Source organism: Cibotium barometz, chromosome 52 (assembly GCF_041138505.1).
Source record: "Cibotium barometz isolate CiBa-2024 chromosome 52, ASM4113850v1, whole genome shotgun sequence".
Lineage (NCBI taxonomy): Eukaryota > Viridiplantae > Streptophyta > Polypodiopsida > Cyatheales > Cibotiaceae > Cibotium > Cibotium barometz.
This window is the reverse complement of record NC_141097.1, coordinates 2,090,791-2,116,668: the sequence shown is the minus strand read 5'-3', so window position 1 is coordinate 2,116,668 and position 25,878 is coordinate 2,090,791.

The window sequence follows — 25,878 nt, the reverse complement described above, 5'->3', positions numbered from 1 at the left end:
AGGAAATGAAAATGAGCCTGATTTGCATCCAAAACCTAAGCATTAAAAGTCATAAACCATAGGGAATGCAAGTTAGTGTTTGATAATGAAAAATGCAACTCCACACGTGAGAGTGGAGGAGTCTATGATAGGTTTGCAAAGGTCAAGGAAGTAGACTTGGATGAACTAGGAGAAGTTCCTAAGCTTGTCTACATAGCCAAGGACATTAATAAGGCTGTGGAGGCTAACTTGTATCTCTCCTCACATGGAGTATAGGGACTACTTTGTGTGGACTTATCATGACATGAAGGGAGTGCCTACTGGTGCTGTACAACACACCATACCAATGGTACCAACAACCATATCCAATGAATCCTAAATATGCCAAAATTGTGAAGGATGTAATTAAAAATCTTAGTGAATGCGGACTCATTTATGAGATCGAACACTCAGAGTGGGTTTCACCTATTGTGCTTGTGCCTAAGAAAAATGGACAACTTAGAGTGTGTGTAGATATCAAGAAGGTGAATGTTGCCACCTGCAAGGATCACTATCCCATACCTTATTCTAAACATGTGCCAGAGAGAGTTGCAGGAAAGAAAGCTCATCACTTTTTAGATAGACACTCAGGCTATAATAAAATTTCCATTGTGCTTAAGGACCAAGCCAAAACAACATTTGTTACAACACTTGGGGTGTATGCTATCATGGTATGCCATTTGGCCTAACCAATGCACCAGCCACGTTCCAAAAGCTAATGAACACTGCCACTTCTTAAGAGAGTTTGTTGAAGCTTTCTTAGATGACTTATGTGTCCATTCATCCAGGAAGAACATCTAGCATGCTTAAGAAAGAACTTTAAAAGATGGAGGCTTTATCGCATATTATTGAATCCTTTCCAACGTCAATTTTGGGTGGAGTGATCTTGGGACATATAGTGTCCAAAAATTGTATTTCTATAGATCATGGAAAAACCAAATTCATTTTGTACATACCGCTTCCCACAAACTACAAGGGAGTTCAAAGATCTATGAGTCATGCTGGCTACTATCATTGGTTCATATTATTCTATGCTAAAATAGCTGAATGTTCATACAAGCTTCTCATTGTATTTGAGTGACAAAAGAATGCCAATTAAATGGAGTGACCATAAGCTAAGAGTTGGGATAAATAATTATGTAGATTAACACGCAATTAGAAATAAATCATACACATGCTTAAGTGATTTAGTATGTCACCAAAGGATGGAAATAGCCTTCCATAAGCCAAGGTATGGTAGCTCTAGACTCTAATGTACATAACAAGAGTCATATGATCAAAATTATAAAAAGGTACAAATAAAGATCCATGACCCCTGTAAGATTCCTCCCCCACCCCCTTTTTGATGTCTAGTATCTTTCCCTGTAATCAATCCCTCTTCAGAAATATAAAGACCTTGTTTCTATCTGTTTTAGCCTAGAGAGAGAAAAATTATTCTAGAGAGAGAATATTCAGATTTTGAATATTTTTGGATAGAAAAATATCTCTTCTAATTCAGATGAGTTTCCCTGAAACAGAAATTCAAAAAGAATTTTCCAATGTGCAATTAGAATTAATTGAAAATAGGTATAAAGAACCTTAGCCTAAGGGTCTAGATTTTCAGAAATCTTTAGACTATGGTCCAATTAAGGTTCCTATGGACCAATAGCATCAATCCATGTGTAGGGAGGAGATAAATCCAACTTGTAAAAAGAAAATACCCAAAAATGAGTAAATGCTCACATGAGGTGAAGAGTTGAAAATGTACAAGGTTTATTAGTAAAAAACTATGTGCAATATTAAAAATATGAGATAATTTGGGTATAATGATTTTATTATGACACATATGTAAGGAAGGGGAGTCCCTTAAATGCTCACATAAGATGAAGAGTTAAAAATGTACAAGGTTTATTAGTAAAAAACTATGAGCAATATTAAAATGATTCCATTATGACACATATGTAAGGAAGGGGAGTTCTTTAAAGGAGGTGCATATTTCACATAAGATGAAGAGTTGAAAATGTACAAGGTTTATTAGTAAAAAACTATGAGCAATATTAAAATGATTCCATTATGACACATATGTAAGGAAGGAGAGTTCTTTAAAGGAGGTGCATATTTCACATAAGATGAAGAGTTGAAAATGTACAAGGTTTATTAGTTAAAAAAAACTATGAGCAATATTAAAATGATTCCATTATGACACATATGTAAGGAAGGGGAGTTCTTTAAAAGAGGTGCATATTTCACATGCTTGAATGAGTTTTAAACTCATAAAAATTGAGATATTTCATCTCTCCTCTCTCCTCATTCAAGTCTAGTTCCAAAAAGTTAGCTTAACTGACCTAAAAATGGTCAAATATTGACCAAACTGATTTAGAAAATTCTAGAATCAGTTTGTTTGGTTAGGAGCTCAATTTTTCCTATAAATAGAAGCCTCCCCCTTGTTGAAAAATAGTTAGTGTTTATGCATCGTTACTCTACTCCACCTAAGCCAAGAACTGTGAATTCATTTAATAATTCACTAGTTTTTGGAGCTTCCCTCTTTCTTCTATCTCCATTAGTGGCTCCATCAACATACTTAACCAATTGATTGGTTGGGGGCCTCTACCGTGAACAAAGAATCAAGCAAGTTGTAAGGTAATTAGTGAATATTGATCTTTCTATAATTTCTCAATGTTTCTCTCTTCTCAACCCCTCTCAAGCTTGAGAAGTTTAATTGGTATGGTTTTTTTTTAAAATACTATTGAAGTTTGAATAGTAGTGAAGAGTTACATAAGTTAATAAATGCTATTGAAGTTAATTTTCATTTATGTTTAAATTCTAATGATTTTTATGTAAATTCTCTCTCTCACTCAAGAAATGGTCATACTCATGACCCGTTCTCAATCCAAATCAAGCTTTTCATAAAGCTTTTCCTTAACCCAAGCTTAAGCTATGCTTGAGGCCAATTTAATGGCTTTTTTCTATGCTTTTAGTTTATGCATATTGATGATTCAATCCACTATAGATTAATGATCCAATTAGAGATCATTTTAATTATTTCCTTAATGATAAGCTTTATCCCTTAGAAAAAATTGAGATTTATCAATCATAGCAGCGGAACTATGGCAAAATTTTTATAAAAATTATGCATAAAATAATTTCATTCAAAGCATAAAAAGAGGACTTCCTACCATATTCTAGGAATTATCATCCTAGATTAATTGAAAGAATTTCATTATAATCATGGAGAAATTGAATTTTAATATCATGCATAAAGGATAATTTTTTTTATATCAAAAGTGTTACTTTTATCATTTTTAATTTTCATGCATAGAAGTATGCATAAAGGAAAAAAAAAATTATATCAAAAGTGTTACTTTTATCATTTTTTAATTTTTCATGCATAGAAGTATGCATAAAGGAAAATTTTTATATCAAAAGTGATACTTTTATCATTTTTAATTTTTCATGCATAGAAGTATGCATAAAGGATAATTTTTTTATATTAAAAGTGTTATTTTTATCATTTTTAATTTTCATGTATAGAAGTATGCATAAAGGATAATTTTTTTATATCAAAAGTGTTACTTTTATCATATTGGATTTCATGCATAGAGGTATGCATAAAAGTTGAAAATTTTATTATAAAAGTGTTACTTTTAGCATAATTGAATTTCATGCATAGAGGTATGCATAAAAGATATGGGAAGTGATAAGATATGATAAGATGCATGTGGATGTGGATGTGGATGTATGAATGTGGATGTATGGATGTGAATGTGGATGTGGATGTGGATGTATGAATGTGGATGTATGGATGTGGATGTGGATGTATGAATGTGGATGTATGGATGTGAATATGGATGTGGATGTGGATGTATGAATGTGGATGTATGAATGTGGATGTATGGATATATGAATGTGGATGTATGGATGTGAATGAGGATGTAGATGTGGATGCATGGATGTAAATGTGGATGTGGATGTATGGATGTATGCATGTAGATGTGGATGCATGAATGTGGATGTATGGATGTGAATGAGGATATAGATGTGGATGTATGGATGTGAATGTACATGTAGATAAAGATGTATATATGTGAATGGGAATGTGGATGTGGATGTATGTATGCATGTGGATGTGGATATGGATGTGTATGTATGAATGTGGATATGGGATGTGGATGTATAAATGAGGATGTGAAAATGGAGATAAGCATGTAGATGTGGATGCATGAATGTGGATGTATGGATGTGAATGAGGATATAGATGTGGATGTATGGATGTGAATGTGCATGTAGATATGGATGTATATATATGTGAATGGGAATGTGGATGTGGATGTATGTATGCATGTGGATGTGGATATGGATGTGTATGTATGAATGTGGATATGGGATGTGGATGTATAAATGAGGATGTGAAAATGGAGATAAGCATGTAGATGTGGATGCATGAATGTGGATGTATGGATGTGAATGAGGATGTAGATGTGGATGTATGGATGTGAATGTGCATGTAGATATGGATGTATATATGTGAATGGGAATGTGGATGTGGATGTATGTATGCATGTGGATGTGGATATGGATGTGTATGTATGAATGTGGATATGGGATGTGGATGTATAAATGAGGATGTGAAAATGGAGATAAGCATGTAGATGTGGATGTATGGATGTGAATGTGGATGTGGATGTGGATGTATGAATGTGGATGTATGGATGTGAATGAGGATGTGGATGTGGATGCATGGATGTAAATGTGGATGTGTATGTATGGATGTAGGCATGTAGATGTGGATGCATGAATGTGGATGTATGGATGTGAATGAGGATATAGATGTAGATGTATGGATGTGAATGTGCATGTAGATATGGATGTATAGATGTGAATGAGAATGTGGATGTGGATGTGGATGTATGTATGTATGTATGTATGTGGATGTGGATGTATGAATGAGGACGTGATAATGAATGTATGCATGTGGATGTGGATATGGATGTGTATGTATGAATGCGGATATGGATGTGGATATGGATGTGTATGTATGAATGTGGATATGGGATGTGGATGTATAAATGAGGATGTGAAAATGGAGATAAGCATGTAGATGTGGATGTATGGATGTGAATGTGGATGTGGATGTGGATGTATGGATGTGGATATGGATGTGAATATATGATATGTGATGTGAAGGAATCTGAAGTGAAGAGATGGAAAATGATATGATTGGATGAGTACACATATAAATGAAATGTGGAATAAGTAATGTGGATTGCATGAGGGATAATGTGGAAAAATGAGAGTTAATATAGAAATTGTATTTGTAAACTGTTTGTAAATGCTGTTTGTAAATGGCTGTTTTATGTCAAGAATGCTGGGAAAGCATTTTGACCGTCTTGTGATTAAGGTCGTGGAGACCTAACTGATAAAGTTGCAACTGCTGACGGAGAGTCAATGGAGGACGTCTCGCGTAGCAAGGTCGGCCGAGGTCTTGACCAGCCTCGGTTCGATTAAAATGGTGAGCTTCCGGTACGGTGGATGAGGGACCAAGGAAGCGGCCTATGAGTGAAGCGCTAGGTCACCTGCGAAGGATCCTAGAGGGTGCTGACCATACGGTGCTCGGGCTCTGGGTCGCCCAGGATACCCACGCGTGCGTCGAGGAAGATATTGGAACAAGGAGTAAGAGTTGTTTCTGGAACCGGGCATGGATCTGGTTGACTGACCTTGCTGGTCCTCAACGGATGAGTCCATGGCTCTTTTATATGGATCTGTTGGTTGATCTTGCTGATCTTCAACGAGAGTCCATCTTGATAAGTGATTATATTGTTGAGTATTATGGGCTAGGAACTATTGAAACGGCCCCTGTGTGGACAGGTGGTGAGCGTTCTAGTTGCCAATGATGCCATAGATACTCTGATGAAGAAATGATGGGAAATTATGAATCAACTGGATAATTTGGGAGATTGTGATCAGTGGTACTATGGTTTCATTAAAGGATTGTTTTAAAGTTAGCTGATGCTAAGAAAAAGGCAATTTTCATATTGGGTGTGTAAGTGGTGTGGCTAGTTTTATGTTTGCATGAAATTCCGGCTAGGGGGCCTTGGAACTCTTTTCCTTGGTACCCGGGACAAAACCTAACCAAATTCCAAATTGGATCCCATCACTACAGTGGTTGGGCGGTTGGCTAACCCATGGGATCGGATGGGGTTAGGCTGGACTGATGGATCCGTAAATCGAGACTCAATTTCTGTTATTACGATAGATAAAGTAAATCCCGGATAGTAATTGTTCTATGGATAGGAATCAACGGCTGTGCCTCCTTGGTGGGGAAAAAAGCGTTGATCCCAATGATCCAAGTGCAAGTTTCTTCCTTGATCTGACCAAGTATCTTTATAGATGCAGTCGGATCTGTTTGATCAGTAAGAGTTTTGACTACGTTAGAGTAAAAATTATCCTGGTGGAATCGCCCGTGCTTTCCGGATAAGGGAAGTTTTTCCGGGTCTGGTTTTGGAAAAACCGACGGATTAGTCTTTTGTCCGGATATCCGTGGACGAGGCCCCGAGTGTGGGACCCTGCCTCGCGCAAGAAGTGCTACTTCCGCTGCTAGTACCCCGAATCCGTTGCGCGGTGGGAACAGGGATCTCACAGTTGGTATCAGAGCATTTGGTTAATAAAGATCAACTGAGAAGACAAATATGTCAAAAATTTATCAAGAAACACAAAAAGGTTGTAATTGTGTGATATAAGTCATACAATTTGATATTCAAACTAAAATTCGTAAATTGGTAATTGGGTCTTCAGAGGGAAGTACCGCAATTATATAGAATCCCTGACTTGCTTGAGGCCTAGACATGATGGTATTTACCTTATAATTCCAAGGGCCGTGACTACCCGTATATACCGAGAGTATACTGCAGCTCTTTACTGACAGTATATACGAGTAAATCTAAGACTTGAAAGTATAAGCGTTAATGCTATCCAGATGATGAATTCGAATGTGGTTGATATGATTTTTAATTCTGTTTGAGAATTGATGAATTGAATTGGATTCTGATTGAAAATTCTGATTGAAAAATGATGACTTCTGAAATTAGTTGAAATATAAAAATCTGAACAAAACCACAATGAGGATGAATGGGACGAGTCCCAGTGATGATATTCATAACTGGAATGATGATAATGAATCCAGCAAATCAGTATGAGATTAGTGGGTTGTGCTGTCAAATTGTTACTGTTAACACTTGATCAGTAGATCAAGTTAAGGGATGACAAATTGAGAACTTGCTTGACTGAAATTCCCGTGGAGGAATGTTCAGAAGGAAATTTTTCGGTCTAATGGACCATTATCATGTTAAAGATATGAATGATATGATCTGAATATTAATGATGAGTTCTATATAAGGGATATTTATCCCAGTGTTCTGTTGGGTTGACCAGAATATAAGGAACCCCAAAATAAAATTGGATGTTAAGAAAAAGAGTTGTCCTCGACCTTGCGAGATGAGGACATCTCGCACTTTTTAAGTGGGGTAGAATGTAAGATTCCTCCCCAGCCTTCGAGGTATACAGGAGTAAGAATCTCCCTTTCTAATCTTATAATTATTCCCTCTCTAAAATAAAAGAAAGTTCCTTTTAACAAAGGAAGACCCTTTTCCTAGAATACTCCTCAAGAGTCCCACCTGTTTTAAGGATTCAGAACAATGAGTTCAGAAGTGAGAATCGATGTTTTGGATATCAAGGTTTTGGTCTTCATTCGAGTACGGCCCAAAAGAAGTTCTTTACCTCTTGGGGAGTATATGAAGTTATCCCCCAGATATTGTGAGCCTTATATCTGAATTCAATGAAAGTAGGTGACTTAGCCTACAAGCTTCTTTTATCTCTTCATCTCAAAATTCTTAATGCCTTCTATAGAAAAATGTGTCAAACCCAAATCATGGAAAGACGGTAAAACTTCAGTGGCAAGTTACCGTTGGCTTCTAAGTTACGCTAGCTCCTTCCTTTATATAAGTCGTAACTTTTACTTGTCGCTCACAGTAATCTTACTTCCATCGATCTCCTTTCTTTCTTAATCTCCTTCATGGCTTGGCAACAAGAACTAGTTTTATCCCTAATGATTTCTCACCTTCAAGACGCAAGGGAGTCTGTGAAGAAAGATTTTATAGAGCAGTATGAGCGCTCACTTTTCCCTCACTTGGGAACTTCTGTAGCGTAGACAAAATGGCGGACCTATCAAGACATAACTAGGGTAACACCCTGGGGTCAGCAGCACTTTCGTAACAATGTCCGCTTGGCCATGGTTATTGAAGCTTTGGGTTTGGGTCCCCGATACTACTGCGTCATGAGATCAAGGCATCCTGGGTTTTCTGAGCGGGTCTTCTTACTGGCGTGTTTTCTTCCTCATGAGAAGATATGCCTTTACCCCGTTTTTGGCTTGCCTCTCAGAGGTCCTTTTGTTAGAACACCTCATACCACTGAGATAGGCGCAGCAATAACCCACAGAATCATTCCCATAGATGAGTTACCTTATACTTGTGCAGCTTGTGAGGACTGCTTTTGTGATCATATGATGGACGGGCTTATGGAAGTGTAAAGAGTTATTCTATCTTTACTGTATAAGTTCCGAGAATGAATAAAGTTTAAATCTTGTTCTTATTTTGAATCTTGCTCTCTTTAAGACGTTTCTTGGTGGTTAATCTTGATTAAAATTTTTCTCTAAGTCTCATATTCGTGAATCTTGCGAAATTATCACAAGTTGCGAGATGAGGACATCTCGCGTTTTTTAAGTGGGGTAGAATGTAAGATTCCTCCCCCACCCCCTTTTTGATGTCTAGTATCTTTCCCTGTAATCAATCCCTCTTCAGAAATATAAAGACCTTGTTTCTATCTGTTTTAGCCTAGAGAGAGAAAAATTATTCTAGAGAGAGAATATTCAGATTTTGAATATTTTTGGATAGAAAAATATCTCTTCTAATTCAGATGAGTTTCCCTGAAACAGAAATTCAAAAAGAATTTTCCAATGTGCAATTAGAATTAATTGAAAATAGGTATAAAGAACCTTAGCCTAAGGGTCTAGATTTTCAGAAATCTTTAGACTATGGTCCAATTAAGGTTCCTATGGACCAATAGCATCAATCCATGTGTAGGGAGGAGATAAATCCAACTTGTAAAAAGAAAATACCCAAAAATGAGTAAATGCTCACATGAGGTGAAGAGTTGAAAATGTACAAGGTTTATTAGTAAAAAACTATGTGCAATATTAAAAATATGAGATAATTTGGGTATAATGATTTTATTATGACACATATGTAAGGAAGGGGAGTCCCTTAAATGCTCACATAAGATGAAGAGTTAAAAATGTACAAGGTTTATTAGTAAAAAACTATGAGCAATATTAAAATGATTCCATTATGACACATATGTAAGGAAGGGGAGTTCTTTAAAGGAGGTGCATATTTCACATAAGATGAAGAGTTGAAAATGTACAAGGTTTATTAGTAAAAAACTATGAGCAATATTAAAATGATTCCATTATGACACATATGTAAGGAAGGAGAGTTCTTTAAAGGAGGTGCATATTTCACATAAGATGAAGAGTTGAAAATGTACAAGGTTTATTAGTTAAAAAAAACTATGAGCAATATTAAAATGATTCCATTATGACACATATGTAAGGAAGGGGAGTTCTTTAAAAGAGGTGCATATTTCACATGCTTGAATGAGTTTTAAACTCATAAAAATTGAGATATTTCATCTCTCCTCTCTCCTCATTCAAGTCTAGTTCCAAAAAGTTAGCTTAACTGACCTAAAAATGGTCAAATATTGACCAAACTGATTTAGAAAATTCTAGAATCAGTTTGTTTGGTTAGGAGCTCAATTTTTCCTATAAATAGAAGCCTCCCCCTTGTTGAAAAATAGTTAGTGTTTATGCATCGTTACTCTACTCCACCTAAGCCAAGAACTGTGAATTCATTTAATAATTCACTAGTTTTTGGAGCTTCCCTCTTTCTTCTATCTCCATTAGTGGCTCCATCAACATACTTAACCAATTGATTGGTTGGGGGCCTCTACCGTGAACAAAGAATCAAGCAAGTTGTAAGGTAATTAGTGAATATTGATCTTTCTATAATTTCTCAATGTTTCTCTCTTCTCAACCCCTCTCAAGCTTGAGAAGTTTAATTGGTATGGTTTTTTTTTAAAATACTATTGAAGTTTGAATAGTAGTGAAGAGTTACATAAGTTAATAAATGCTATTGAAGTTAATTTTCATTTATGTTTAAATTCTAATGATTTTTATGTAAATTCTCTCTCTCACTCAAGAAATGGTCATACTCATGACCCGTTCTCAATCCAAATCAAGCTTTTCATAAAGCTTTTCCTTAACCCAAGCTTAAGCTATGCTTGAGGCCAATTTAATGGCTTTTTTCTATGCTTTTAGTTTATGCATATTGATGATTCAATCCACTATAGATTAATGATCCAATTAGAGATCATTTTAATTATTTCCTTAATGATAAGCTTTATCCCTTAGAAAAAATTGAGATTTATCAATCATAGCAGCGGAACTATGGCAAAATTTTTATAAAAATTATGCATAAAATAATTTCATTCAAAGCATAAAAAGAGGACTTCCTACCATATTCTAGGAATTATCATCCTAGATTAATTGAAAGAATTTCATTATAATCATGGAGAAATTGAATTTTAATATCATGCATAAAGGATAATTTTTTTTATATCAAAAGTGTTACTTTTATCATTTTTAATTTTCATGCATAGAAGTATGCATAAAGGAAAAAAAAAATTATATCAAAAGTGTTACTTTTATCATTTTTTAATTTTTCATGCATAGAAGTATGCATAAAGGAAAATTTTTATATCAAAAGTGATACTTTTATCATTTTTAATTTTTCATGCATAGAAGTATGCATAAAGGATAATTTTTTTATATTAAAAGTGTTATTTTTATCATTTTTAATTTTCATGTATAGAAGTATGCATAAAGGATAATTTTTTTATATCAAAAGTGTTACTTTTATCATATTGGATTTCATGCATAGAGGTATGCATAAAAGTTGAAAATTTTATTATAAAAGTGTTACTTTTAGCATAATTGAATTTCATGCATAGAGGTATGCATAAAAGATATGGGAAGTGATAAGATATGATAAGATGCATGTGGATGTGGATGTGGATGTATGAATGTGGATGTATGGATGTGAATGTGGATGTGGATGTGGATGTATGAATGTGGATGTATGGATGTGGATGTGGATGTATGAATGTGGATGTATGGATGTGAATATGGATGTGGATGTGGATGTATGAATGTGGATGTATGAATGTGGATGTATGGATATATGAATGTGGATGTATGGATGTGAATGAGGATGTAGATGTGGATGCATGGATGTAAATGTGGATGTGGATGTATGGATGTATGCATGTAGATGTGGATGCATGAATGTGGATGTATGGATGTGAATGAGGATATAGATGTGGATGTATGGATGTGAATGTACATGTAGATAAAGATGTATATATGTGAATGGGAATGTGGATGTGGATGTATGTATGCATGTGGATGTGGATATGGATGTGTATGTATGAATGTGGATATGGGATGTGGATGTATAAATGAGGATGTGAAAATGGAGATAAGCATGTAGATGTGGATGCATGAATGTGGATGTATGGATGTGAATGAGGATATAGATGTGGATGTATGGATGTGAATGTGCATGTAGATATGGATGTATATATATGTGAATGGGAATGTGGATGTGGATGTATGTATGCATGTGGATGTGGATATGGATGTGTATGTATGAATGTGGATATGGGATGTGGATGTATAAATGAGGATGTGAAAATGGAGATAAGCATGTAGATGTGGATGCATGAATGTGGATGTATGGATGTGAATGAGGATGTAGATGTGGATGTATGGATGTGAATGTGCATGTAGATATGGATGTATATATGTGAATGGGAATGTGGATGTGGATGTATGTATGCATGTGGATGTGGATATGGATGTGTATGTATGAATGTGGATATGGGATGTGGATGTATAAATGAGGATGTGAAAATGGAGATAAGCATGTAGATGTGGATGTATGGATGTGAATGTGGATGTGGATGTGGATGTATGAATGTGGATGTATGGATGTGAATGAGGATGTGGATGTGGATGCATGGATGTAAATGTGGATGTGTATGTATGGATGTAGGCATGTAGATGTGGATGCATGAATGTGGATGTATGGATGTGAATGAGGATATAGATGTAGATGTATGGATGTGAATGTGCATGTAGATATGGATGTATAGATGTGAATGAGAATGTGGATGTGGATGTGGATGTATGTATGTATGTATGTATGTGGATGTGGATGTATGAATGAGGACGTGATAATGAATGTATGCATGTGGATGTGGATATGGATGTGTATGTATGAATGCGGATATGGATGTGGATATGGATGTGTATGTATGAATGTGGATATGGGATGTGGATGTATAAATGAGGATGTGAAAATGGAGATAAGCATGTAGATGTGGATGTATGGATGTGAATGTGGATGTGGATGTGGATGTATGGATGTGGATATGGATGTGAATATATGATATGTGATGTGAAGGAATCTGAAGTGAAGAGATGGAAAATGATATGATTGGATGAGTACACATATAAATGAAATGTGGAATAAGTAATGTGGATTGCATGAGGGATAATGTGGAAAAATGAGAGTTAATATAGAAATTGTATTTGTAAACTGTTTGTAAATGCTGTTTGTAAATGGCTGTTTTATGTCAAGAATGCTGGGAAAGCATTTTGACCGTCTTGTGATTAAGGTCGTGGAGACCTAACTGATAAAGTTGCAACTGCTGACGGAGAGTCAATGGAGGACGTCTCGCGTAGCAAGGTCGGCCGAGGTCTTGACCAGCCTCGGTTCGATTAAAATGGTGAGCTTCCGGTACGGTGGATGAGGGACCAAGGAAGCGGCCTATGAGTGAAGCGCTAGGTCACCTGCGAAGGATCCTAGAGGGTGCTGACCATACGGTGCTCGGGCTCTGGGTCGCCCAGGATACCCACGCGTGCGTCGAGGAAGATATTGGAACAAGGAGTAAGAGTTGTTTCTGGAACCGGGCATGGATCTGGTTGACTGACCTTGCTGGTCCTCAACGGATGAGTCCATGGCTCTTTTATATGGATCTGTTGGTTGATCTTGCTGATCTTCAACGAGAGTCCATCTTGATAAGTGATTATATTGTTGAGTATTATGGGCTAGGAACTATTGAAACGGCCCCTGTGTGGACAGGTGGTGAGCGTTCTAGTTGCCAATGATGCCATAGATACTCTGATGAAGAAATGATGGGAAATTATGAATCAACTGGATAATTTGGGAGATTGTGATCAGTGGTACTATGGTTTCATTAAAGGATTGTTTTAAAGTTAGCTGATGCTAAGAAAAAGGCAATTTTCATATTGGGTGTGTAAGTGGTGTGGCTAGTTTTATGTTTGCATGAAATTCCGGCTAGGGGGCCTTGGAACTCTTTTCCTTGGTACCCGGGACAAAACCTAACCAAATTCCAAATTGGATCCCATCACTACAGTGGTTGGGCGGTTGGCTAACCCATGGGATCGGATGGGGTTAGGCTGGACTGATGGATCCGTAAATCGAGACTCAATTTCTGTTATTACGATAGATAAAGTAAATCCCGGATAGTAATTGTTCTATGGATAGGAATCAACGGCTGTGCCTCCTTGGTGGGGAAAAAAGCGTTGATCCCAATGATCCAAGTGCAAGTTTCTTCCTTGATCTGACCAAGTATCTTTATAGATGCAGTCGGATCTGTTTGATCAGTAAGAGTTTTGACTACGTTAGAGTAAAAATTATCCTGGTGGAATCGCCCGTGCTTTCCGGATAAGGGAAGTTTTTCCGGGTCTGGTTTTGGAAAAACCGACGGATTAGTCTTTTGTCCGGATATCCGTGGACGAGGCCCCGAGTGTGGGACCCTGCCTCGCGCAAGAAGTGCTACTTCCGCTGCTAGTACCCCGAATCCGTTGCGCGGTGGGAACAGGGATCTCACAACCCCTTTTATATTTGAGCCCATGCCCATGCCCTAACTAAAGTTCCTACTTTATTACAAACTGTCTCTTCCCCAAAGAGTTTGTCCTCAAAATCTTCTCTACATACACTTAGATACATCCTCCAATATACATCACTGAAGAGGATGGTAATGATCTCATAATAGGCTACAAATGCATCGATCAAGTAGTCAATTATCTCCTCAATGTATACAATCCTCACGATGACAATTGCAGTCCCATAGCAAGCCTTTAAATGAACTTCTACAAAATCTCCCCAGAAAATTCTAACATGTATATTTCCTCATGAAACCCTTGTAAATCCAAAGAAAATCTTGCCACACGGTCAAGAAACACCCTCCATAGATAAACCTTGTTGTTGCACATAATAAAATGGTTTTCATGTAGCCTCATCCAAGTTAAATGCTTCCATTTAATGATGAATTGTTCAATACTTCTATTCCTCAATTCTCTTGTTCTTCTCCCAACAATCCTCTCCACCAGCTCAAATATCATCTCCCCTTCTTCATCCATGGATGGAAACTCTCCATCACTTGAGGTATAGGCCCCAAAAATTTCTTAAGATTGGATACACGAAAAACATTATGGATTCTTGTTGAAGTGGGAAAATCAAGCTTGTAGACCAAGTAACCAACCTTCTTTAGCACAAAATATGGCACATAATATCTATGAACAAACTTTGGGTTGGTGGAGCCTTTGAGAATGTTATGACTACTCGTTTGAAGCTTCAACAACAGATAGTCAGCCTCTTGAAGCTTCACATTGCATCTATGCTCATCTGCATTAGCCTTCATGACATCACATCTCATCCATTCACATCTATCCCGATTCTCATCACATCTCATCCACTCACATCACATCACATCTCATCCACTCATCCACTCACATCTATTCCGATTCACATCACATCACATCACATCCATCCACTCATCCACTCACATCACATCTCATCCATTCACATCTATTCCGATTCACATCACATCACATCTCATCCATTCACATCTATCCCGATTACATCACATCACATCCATTTCACAGCACATCACATCACATCACATCTATTCACATCTATGCCAATTCACATCACATCCATTCACATCTATTTACATCACGTCACATTCACATCCACTCACATATCATCGCATCTATTCACATCCATCACATTCATTGCATTCCCATCCCATCACATACATTCTATCCACATTACATCACATCCACATCTATCCACATCATATCTCATTCATTCCATCCACATTACATCACATCCACATTCATCCATATCTCATCACATCCATACACATTCCATCTCATTCATCCACATCCATACACATTCCATCTCATTCATCCACATCCATCCAGTCATTCACATGCACGTCTATTCACATCCATCCATTCATTCACATTCACATCCACATATATTCACATCACATCACATTTCACCCTCATCTCATCACATTCACATCCACATCCCTTTACATCACATCACATCTAATCCACATCCACCACATCCATTTACATCACATCACATCACATCCTTTCACATCCACATCCACATCCATTTACATCACATCACATCCTTTCACATCTACATCCACATCCATTTACATCACATCCTTTCACATCCACATCCACATCCATTTACATCACATCACATCCTTTCACATAACCTCACATCTCATTCTCATTCTCATCTCATCATTCACATTCACATCCACATCCATTTACTTCATATCTCATCCACATTCATTTACATCACACCACATCCTATCACATCCCATTCACATCTTATCACATCCATTCATATCCTATCACATCTCATTCCCATTTTAGTAGCTTTTTCTACTTTGATACAGACGATGGGACTTTTTCTAAATTTCTGCCAATTGCATGGCTAGTTAAAGGTTCTTTTTCTCAACAGATATTTTCGTATTCTTTCTCAATTTTCTCAAGAGAAATATATTCAATATTCTTCTTTTTGAGTAAAAGATTCATGGGATTTACAAAAATCAATTCTATACCCATATTTTCCAATAATGCTCAAAATTTCACTTTTGATAAATACTCATAATTTGAATTATGCTAGAAATTCCTCTTTTTCTATTTAATTTCTTGGATCTCAATTATCATGGGAATTCCTCTTTTTGCATTTAATTAATTGCATTCCAAATGTCATGGAAATTCCTCTTTTATCATAAAATAAATTTATCTAAAATTTCTCTGTTCTTTAATAAAAATATCCATTATCCAAATATGCCAAGAACTCCACTTTTACCATTTAAATGATTGAATTCCAAATGTCATGGGAATTCCTCTTTTATCATTTAAATTTTCTCATGCATAAGATGCATTTATCTAAAATAAATTATCCATTAATTCCAATATGCTAAGAATTCAACTTTTTCCATTTAAATGATTGAATTCCAAATGTTGTGGAAATTTCTCTTTTATCATTTAAATAAAATTACCATAATTTTCTCTTTTCTTAATTATTTAATTATGCATAAATCTTAAAATTTACTTTACCATGAATTTGATAAAATCATTATTTTAGCCTAGGATATATAATCCTAGAATATGGTAGGAAGTCCTCTTTTCATGTTATGCATAAGAATGAATTATGTATCAATTTTTTAAAAATTTTGCCATAGCTCCACTGCTATTACTGATAATTTTTAATATTTTTAAAAAGAATCAACTTAGTAATACAATTATGATAGTATAAATATCTTCTAAACTTAAATCTAACTTATGGATTTAAATCATAAGATTATCATAATTTTAGAAGCATAAAAAGCCACTTTCTTAACCTCTAGCTTCACAAGCCTAGAGTTTGATTTGTGAATTGAGAATTTATCAATGAAAAGCATCATTTGAATAGAGAATTGGTCATAGGAATGACCATTCTTTTGGGGGGAGAGAGATAAACATAAGAAACATCCTAATTAAGCATAAATGTAAACTTTTCTTAATTATTGTACGTTGAATGTAGACATGCCTGAAATGAGTGCTGCGATGTTTGCAAATGGTTCAAAAATTGTTGCAGACACAGACATTTGGCATAAAAGAATTGGACATGTGAATGTGTAGAGAATGAAGTCTATGATGCAGACTAAAGGAATTGTGACAGGGCTGCCAAAGTTTCAAGTGGAAGGTATGCAGAGAATATGTGAAGCATGCCAATTTGGAAAGCAAACAAAGCATGTATTTCCACGTAACAGATATGTGAGCAGAAATGCACTAGATGTTGTGCATTCAGATGTATGGGGTCCTACAAAGACCATGTCTATGGGAGGCTGCAGGTATTATGTGACATTCATTGATGACCACACAAGGAAAGTGTGGGTATACTTCATGAAGGAGAAAGGTGAGGTGTTCACTCACTTTCAGAATTTCAGAGTTATGGTCGAAAAGAAAACAGGGAAATATGTAAAGTGCCTAAGGTCAGATGGAGGGGGAGAGTACTTCTCCAATGAGTTCTCTGAATTTTTGAAGAAGAATGGTATTCGGAGACAGTTTACATGTAGATACACTCCACAGCAAAATGGAGTTGCTGAGTGGAAAAATAGGCACATTGCTGAGATTGCGCGAGCATTGATGGAGAAGAATATGCCGCATAGCTATTGGGTTGAGGCTGTTTCTATAGCAGAGTATATATCATGAACAGGACTCCAACTGCAGCCATACATGATGTAACTCCAGAGGAGAGGTTTACTGGGGCAGAAAACCTAATTTGTCTCATCTGAAAGTCTTTGGATGCATTGCATATGTGCATGTGCCAGATGAGCTGAGAACTAAGCTGGATCCAAAAGCTAAAAAATGTGTGTTTATTGGATATTCCCTTGAGCAAAAGGGATACAGGTGTTATAACCCTGCTACACGTGAGTTGAGGGTAAGTAGGGATGTTGTCTTTGATGAGATGAGCAGCTGGTATGCTGTTGAAAAAGAAGCTGTTGGGGCTGATGTGAGTGGAAGTGTGGTTGCACAGAATGCAGGTCAGCAATCACAGTCTTTGAGTGGACCAAGAGAGTCCTCATCTACTGGGTCTGTTGATAGACCATGGAGTGGCTGGCTGCGTCATAATACCAGTCCTGCAAATATAATTAGTACATCACGTAAAGGAAAAGAGAAAGTGGTTGAGCCCCTTGGTATGCCTGACATTTCTGCAGGGCATTCTCATGTTGATGGAGAGTCTAGTGGCTCAGAGAGATGAGCCTTGATGAGGAGCTTGGGATCCTAGCTATGAGAACACCTGGTGTAAAGAAGGCTATAGAAGCCATGAATGAAAAGCTGTGAAGATTTGGGAGAGTGAAAAACCATGTGCAGAGGTTTACCTATGATGGTTATGTGGCACATCACTATGCATATATGGCAAAGGTTGTGCAGGTTGAAGAGCCCACATGCATTGATGAGGCTATTGAAAATGTGTGTTGGGAGAAAGCTATGGATGAGGAGATGGATGCACTATATGGAGCACTATATGGAAATGAGACTTGGGATTTAGTGCAATTGCCTGAAGGCAAGAAAGCCATTGGATGCAAGTGGGTGTACAAAGTAAAACATAACAGTGATGGAAGCATAAACATGTATAAGGCTAGATTGGTAGCCAAAGGATATGCGCAGACATATGGCATTGATTATGAGGAAAGTTTCAGCCCAGTTGCCAAGATGGCAACAGTGAGAGTTGTCATCCATTTCCACATTATCAAGAGTGTGCACGACTCGTATTAGGGGAAGCTTCATACATTTGTTGGCTATGCCGCTCTTACTTTCGACGATATGGCACGGGCTTAATGAAACAAATTGTGGGAATTACACCCCAATGCCATAACCTTCTGGATGTGAGAGTACCAGACCGAGGACCAAATCAACGTAGATTACCTGAGGAGGTTCAAGCACAACAATGGAGGGATACATGCATAAATGACTTGCAACCACCCTCGGGGGGGTCACTATATGTAAAATATCCCTATCGCGTGCGTTCAAGGCCTATATTTTAAATCCCTTATTTGTGAATTTTTAAATCTATATAATATCCCCTTTTCTTTAAGAATCTGTAAATTTTTTTGAAAAAATTTTAAATCATACTCTTATGTAAATATATTTCTATAAGTTTCATAAATTAAAATTATGCTTCTGTTGAACGCACGTGATATTCACATTTTTTTGTGAGTGACCCCCCCGAGCAACCACCTATCTTGCAAGCCCTTCTTCCCCCCCAGCCCTTCTTCCCCCCCAGCCTCAACATGTTAATTTTGGATCACTATGAGCAACTACATTGAGTAATTCCAAAATTAGCATTGTCTGGTTAACCTTCCCATAGAAATAATGCCATATTTTAGCGCACTCCTTCCTCTACCACCTTCTCCAGAGGCCGGCTTTTGTACAGGGTTGTCCTTGCATCCTGAAGTGATTGATACAATCTTTCCAGCAGAAGTGGGCATGGATCCACCACTAGTGCAAGGATAAGCTCATCAACTCCACAATAAGATCAACAAGCCAGGGCACTTTTCTCCCACTGGGTTTTTCCCCTCGGCTATATTCGGTGATTGGCACCAATAACAAATTTTATTCTTTTCTTTTCTTGTTTGTTAATAAGACATTTTGCAAATATCTCAACTAAACAAGAGCATACAAACACGCTCCAACAGTCCACCTACCGTGCACACAAATTAGGAAGAGGGGAGACATGCAATGCCTACAAAGAGCAAAAGAAGTAATCTGCACATCAGCAATGCATCAAGACAAACGCGCCACATCAACGAGCACTACAACAGGTGTATTCAAATCATAATCTTTATTTCTTTATGTGATTTTCACTTTTGCATATATTGTTTGCATGTTCACACATAGTTGGCTGGTTTAAGTTTTAAATTAGTTGTTACTATGTGGCGAGTGATTTCTAGATTCTTAGAGGACCTGGTAGAAGGTATTTCTATTTGAAGACGGTGTAAGACATATACCAATGGAGTATGGCAAGTTCTTATGCTCTAGAAGTATATTAGTTATCCCTAGTGGTAGCTACCTCTTAGGTATGGACTAGGTGCTATGATAAACAAAAATTTACAAAACACATGCCCTAGAAATATATAGAAGTGACTTGAGACATGATGTGTCTACGGCCATGTGAGATGCTTGGTAGGACCTTGGGTTGTTTTAGCACCTTGGGGCCAATGCCTTGGTTGCCATGGGGTGAACATTGACGTCTAAAAGATTAAGAAGAAGACCTACGAGGACTCTATCGCCTTGATAGATGCTGGTAGGACTCTTGGGCACATTATGGGCCCTCGAGACCGATGCCCTCATCTTCATGGGGTACTCCTTATGTCAAAAAGAAAGAAAAGAGTCTGTCGCCCTTGAGATACTTAGCGGCCTTTAGATTCTCTTCGGGGAGGTCTCTTGGCCATTGCTTGGGTCTCATTGGGATGGAACCTTCCTCTTTATCAAGCTAAAAATAATAATTCTCTTTAATCTTCTGCTCTTTACACACACAAAAAAAGAAAGAAAGAAAGAAAGAAAGAAAGAAAGGTCCAATCACCCATGGCTTATATTGAGGAGTAGGGTTACCACTTAGGAATAACTTAAACACTTGTAGGACATTGAGACTGTGGTCATAACCTACGGTGTACAAGCACACTTGCCTTTGCATATAGCACTATATCTACCACTTAGTCTCACTTTGACTAGTCTTTACTTGCTTCTTTTAGCACTCTTTAAAACTCTAATCGGCCTTTCACTTGCATGCTCACGTGTGAGATTGTCATTGCTGGTTTTTTTTTCAATAAAAGACTTTACTTGTCTTCCATTGTTTTTTGCAGCTTTTGTTTCTAGTGCGCCTGAGGAGTGCGCGATTTAGGAAGGGGGGAATGTTCCACGGGAACACTCACGGGAACACGGATTATGGAAGGAGGCCAGAAGCAATTAATGCGAGAGAGAGGGATTGTAGCCATGGGAACATAAAGACGCACATAATTTTTTCATATTTTTGTGCCAAACTGCAATGTAAATCGTTTTAGGCCTTAGTGTAGTGGGTTTAAGGGATTGAGAGATTGATTGAGGTGTTGAATGGTTGAATCGTCAAGTGGTGGTTCGTGTATGTGAGCTCTCCCGCAAGGGATAAGCCTTCATGCACTAATCGGGTCGAGTCCTCGGATTGATAGTGTGTTTCTCAACACATTTGTTGATCGGTAGTACTCTATGAGCACTATATTGCACGGTAGAGAGAACCGCTCTTCAATACTATAGATGAAAATGAATTGTGTCAGAAATTAGGGTTTTATATCTCTACAGTAGGCATGTCAGACAAATGACACGTTTTTACTTTTTTTTAATAACTTTATAAGTGATTGACACGTTTCACTTCTTTTTGGTGCTTTTTTTGAGATTTCTCCTGTCGTTTTTCTTATGTGTGCCTTCTCAGTGCTCAGGTCTCAATGCAATTTTATACCTAATGCATGGTTCATGATGTGACCCACTATATGATTGAGGAGGGATGCATGAAGAATATGATCCTATCCTTTTGATGGGAAAAAGACTCATTGACGGGCGGTGAGGATATTGGAGAGTACTTGTCATAAGAAGATTATTAGTTTTTCAAAGAATAATTGCATTGTGTATGTGCATGGGGAAAAACAATTGTGCTTAATGCATAGTGCCATGTAATGTTGCAGTCTTATATGATAATGATGCATGGAACATGTGTGTGAGATGAAAACATGGTTTTGGGCTTTTGGTGCGAGACTCTTCCTATGGAATCTACTTTATTCCACTGGCTAGCACTTAGATATATTCACGTATTGACCATTTTCCTACCCCTCCTATACATGTGACACGACTGTCCCTTTCCTTGCCTCTTCTAGCACAAGTGACTCTCATTAGCCAGATTGGCCACCAATACTAATATTACACTATACTCACTAATAACTATAACTATATAATATATAACCTATATAATACTATCTATATTAACTATATAATATATTACTAACTATGTTACTAACTATATACTATAATTAACTATACTACATAATATAAACTAACATAATATAATTAACTATACTACATAATATAAACTATACTAACAATATAATACTAACTATAATTGACTATACTAAATACTATAACTTATAACTAAAAACTAGAATAGTTATACTATACTATATTAATAATATTATATTGTACTAACTAATATATTAACTAATAACTATAACTACATAATAATATCTAGATTAACTATATAATATATTACTAACTATATAGTAACTATATACTAACAATAACTAACTATATTAACAATAATACATACTATAATAACAATATAATTAACTATACCACATACAAACTATACTAATAATATAACACTAAATAGATTAACAAGCAAAAACTAACAGCTTAGCTAGATTGTACAAAGTTCACTTGATATCCATAGCAAAAAAAAAAGATTTCAACTAGAGAAGGATGGTATGGTTCTAGGTGAGTTGGGCTGTAGTGGTAGGAAAGACAATATTCTAGGATTAGGATTATGCAAAATAGTAAAGCCAACTTGTAAGCACTGGAATTTGTTGTAAACACACGTACAAAAACATTTGTCTATGGAAGTGCTTCAAAGTACTTGGCTTTCCCTTCCTATAAATACATTTTCCTGGACCCAAAATAATGTTTTCACTACTATTACAACCCAATCTCTATGACTTTTAGCCCCATGTTTGACTTTACCCCAAAGAAAATGAAAAGCTTGCTAGCATGCAAACATCCAAAGATTTGACAACATTAAAGAGGTTACCTAATCTTAAGCTACCCCTACCAAATAGCATAGATCATTCATGCATCATGACACACCCCATGCCTATGAGAGGAGTGCAAGTGGCATTGTTCCAACAAGAAGGTGCCATATTTGATCTTCATGCAAAGAGGACTTCCCAGGCTGGTGAACCGACTCAAGGATCCCAATAAGGTCACCTTGCGACGAGGATGATGGAACCCTGGCCCACCATCCAACTGTTTGCATATTAAACCTTACCTATAATACATAGGTATATATATTTCTAGTTAGGTATTTATTCTCGCATCACATTAATGTAAGATTCCTCCCTCCAGCTTTTGAGGTGTTCAGGTATAAGAACCTCCCCTTCTGGTCTTATAATTATTCCCCTCTCTAAAATAAAAGAAAGATCCTGTTTTACCCTGTTTTGCCTAGAGAGAGAAAATATCTAGAGAGAGGTAATTCAAAATTGAGATATTTTTGGATATAATAATCTTCCTAGTGTCTAAAATGGTTTCCCCTGAAATAGAAACTCAAAAAGAACTTTCCAATGTGCAATTGGAATTAATTGAAAATAGGTTAAAAGGACCTTAGTCTAAGGGTCCAGATTTTTAAAAATTTTTGGATTATGGTCCAATTAAGGTTCCTATGGACCAATAAGATTAATCCAAATGTAAGGAGGAGATAAATTGAAGAATAAAAGAAAATCTCCCAAAAATGAGTAAATACTCACATAAGATGAAGAGTTGACTAAGGACAAGGTTTATTAGTTAAAAAAGAAGAGATATTTAGAGGAAATGATGCATTTTTGACACCTCAGAGTGTGGGGATCTCCCCTCATGAAGGAGGTACCTATTTCACATGTGTGGAGGAGTTTTAAAATAATAAATAATGAGATATTTTCATCTCTCCTCTCTTCTGTTTTAACTAGATCTAAAAAGTAAGCTAAACTGACCCAAAAATTGTCAAAATTTGACCAAACTGATCTGGAAAATTCTAGAATCAGTTTGCTTGGCTAGAGGCTCATTTTTTCCTATAAATAGAAGCCTCCCCCTTTATAAAAGGTTAATAGTGTTTATGCACTGTTACTCTACTCCTACCCAGAGCCAATTACATTGAATTTTCTTGATAACTCAATTGTTTTTGGCTTAATCCTCTCCAAAGTAATTGGTGGCCACTCTTGATTCAAACAAGAGTAGAATCCTCAATCCCTCAAGCCAAAGGAAAGCTTACAAACTCTATGTAAGCTAAATTCTTCTTACTTTTAAATTTTAAATCTATGGTTTTCTTAATCATCTTGTTTTTTTTAGTTGATTAAATTAAATTCTGATGCTATGCCTTGATGAAAAGGCCATCCCCTTCTCTTCCTTACAATTCAACCTTTCTTTATCCTAGAATTATTAACAAAAAAATTGATTAAACTTTTCTTATTGTTTACTCTCTTGAAATTAAAAATTGTGTAGATTAGAGTCTCTATATCTTATTGGGGTTAATTTAAATAGAAAATAGAATGTTAAAAATTGAGAAATGGTCAGCCATACAAAGGAGGTTATGGTAAATTTTCTTGAATTTTTTGAAAAAGAAAGTTTATTTTTATGTTATTCTAAAAGAGTAATTCCCATCGTTTGTGCATTCTAAAAGAAATATTCTAATTTACTCCATGTATATATTCACCTATGGATATGCATGGATATCACTGATATAATTATAAAAATCAATTTCTATGCATAGAAAGATGCATAATGGAAATTTTTATTATAAAAGCATTGTTTTGATTGAATTTAATTTCTATGCATAGAAAGATGCATAATGGAAATTTTTATTATAAAAGTATTGTTTTCATTGAATTTAATTTCTATGCATAGAAAGATGCATAATGTAAATTTTTATTATAAAAGTGTTATTTTCATTAAAATTGATTTTATGCGCATAGAAAGATACATAAAAGATTTAATTTTATTTCAAAAGTGTTATTCTCATTAAAATTGATCTTATGCATAGAAAGATGCATAAAGGATTTATTTCAAAAGTGTTATTTTCATTAAAATTGATTTTATGCCTAGAAAGATGTATAAAAGATTTATTTTTATTTCAAAAGTTTTATTCTCATTAAAAGTAATCTTATGCATAGAAAGATGCATAAAGAATTTATTTCAAAAGTGTTATTTCCATTAAAATTGATTTTATACCTAGAAAGATGCATAAAATATTTATTTTTATTTCAAAAGTGTTGTTCTCATTAAAATTAATCTTATGCATAGAAAGATGCATAAAAGATTTATTATTATTTTAAAAGTTTTATTCTCATTAAAATTGATCTTATGCATAGAAAGATGCATAAAAGATTTATTTTTATTTCAAAAGTGTTATTCTCATTAAAATTGATCTTATGCATAGAAAGATGCATAAAAGATTTATTTTTATTTCAAAAGTGTTATTCTCATCGAAATTGATTTTATACATAGAAAGATGCATAAAGGATTTTGTTCAAAAGTGTTATTCTCATTAAAATTGATTTTATGCATAGAAAGATGCATAAAGGATTTATTTCAAAAGTGTTATTTTTATTAAAATTGATTTTATGCCTAGAAAGATGCATAAAAGATTTATTTTTATTTCAAAAGTGTTATTTTCATTAAAATTGATTTTATGTATAGAAAGCTGCATAAAGGATTTTTTTTTTCAAAAGTGTTATTTTCATTAAAATTGATTTTATGCATAGAAAGATGCATAAAGGATTTTTTTTTCAAAAGTGTTATTTTCATTAAAATTGATTTTATGCCTAGAAAGATGCATAAAGGATTTAATTTTATTTCAAAAGTGTTATTTTCCTTAAATTTGAATTTATGCATAAATAGATGCATAAAAGGATTTTTATAAAAGTGTTATTCCCACTGAAGTTGATTTTTATGCACAAATAGATGCCTAAAGAATCTTTATATCAAAAATTAGAATTATCTTAAATTCTATGGTTAAATGTGAACTAGATAGATGTGAATGGATGGATGGATGTGATCAG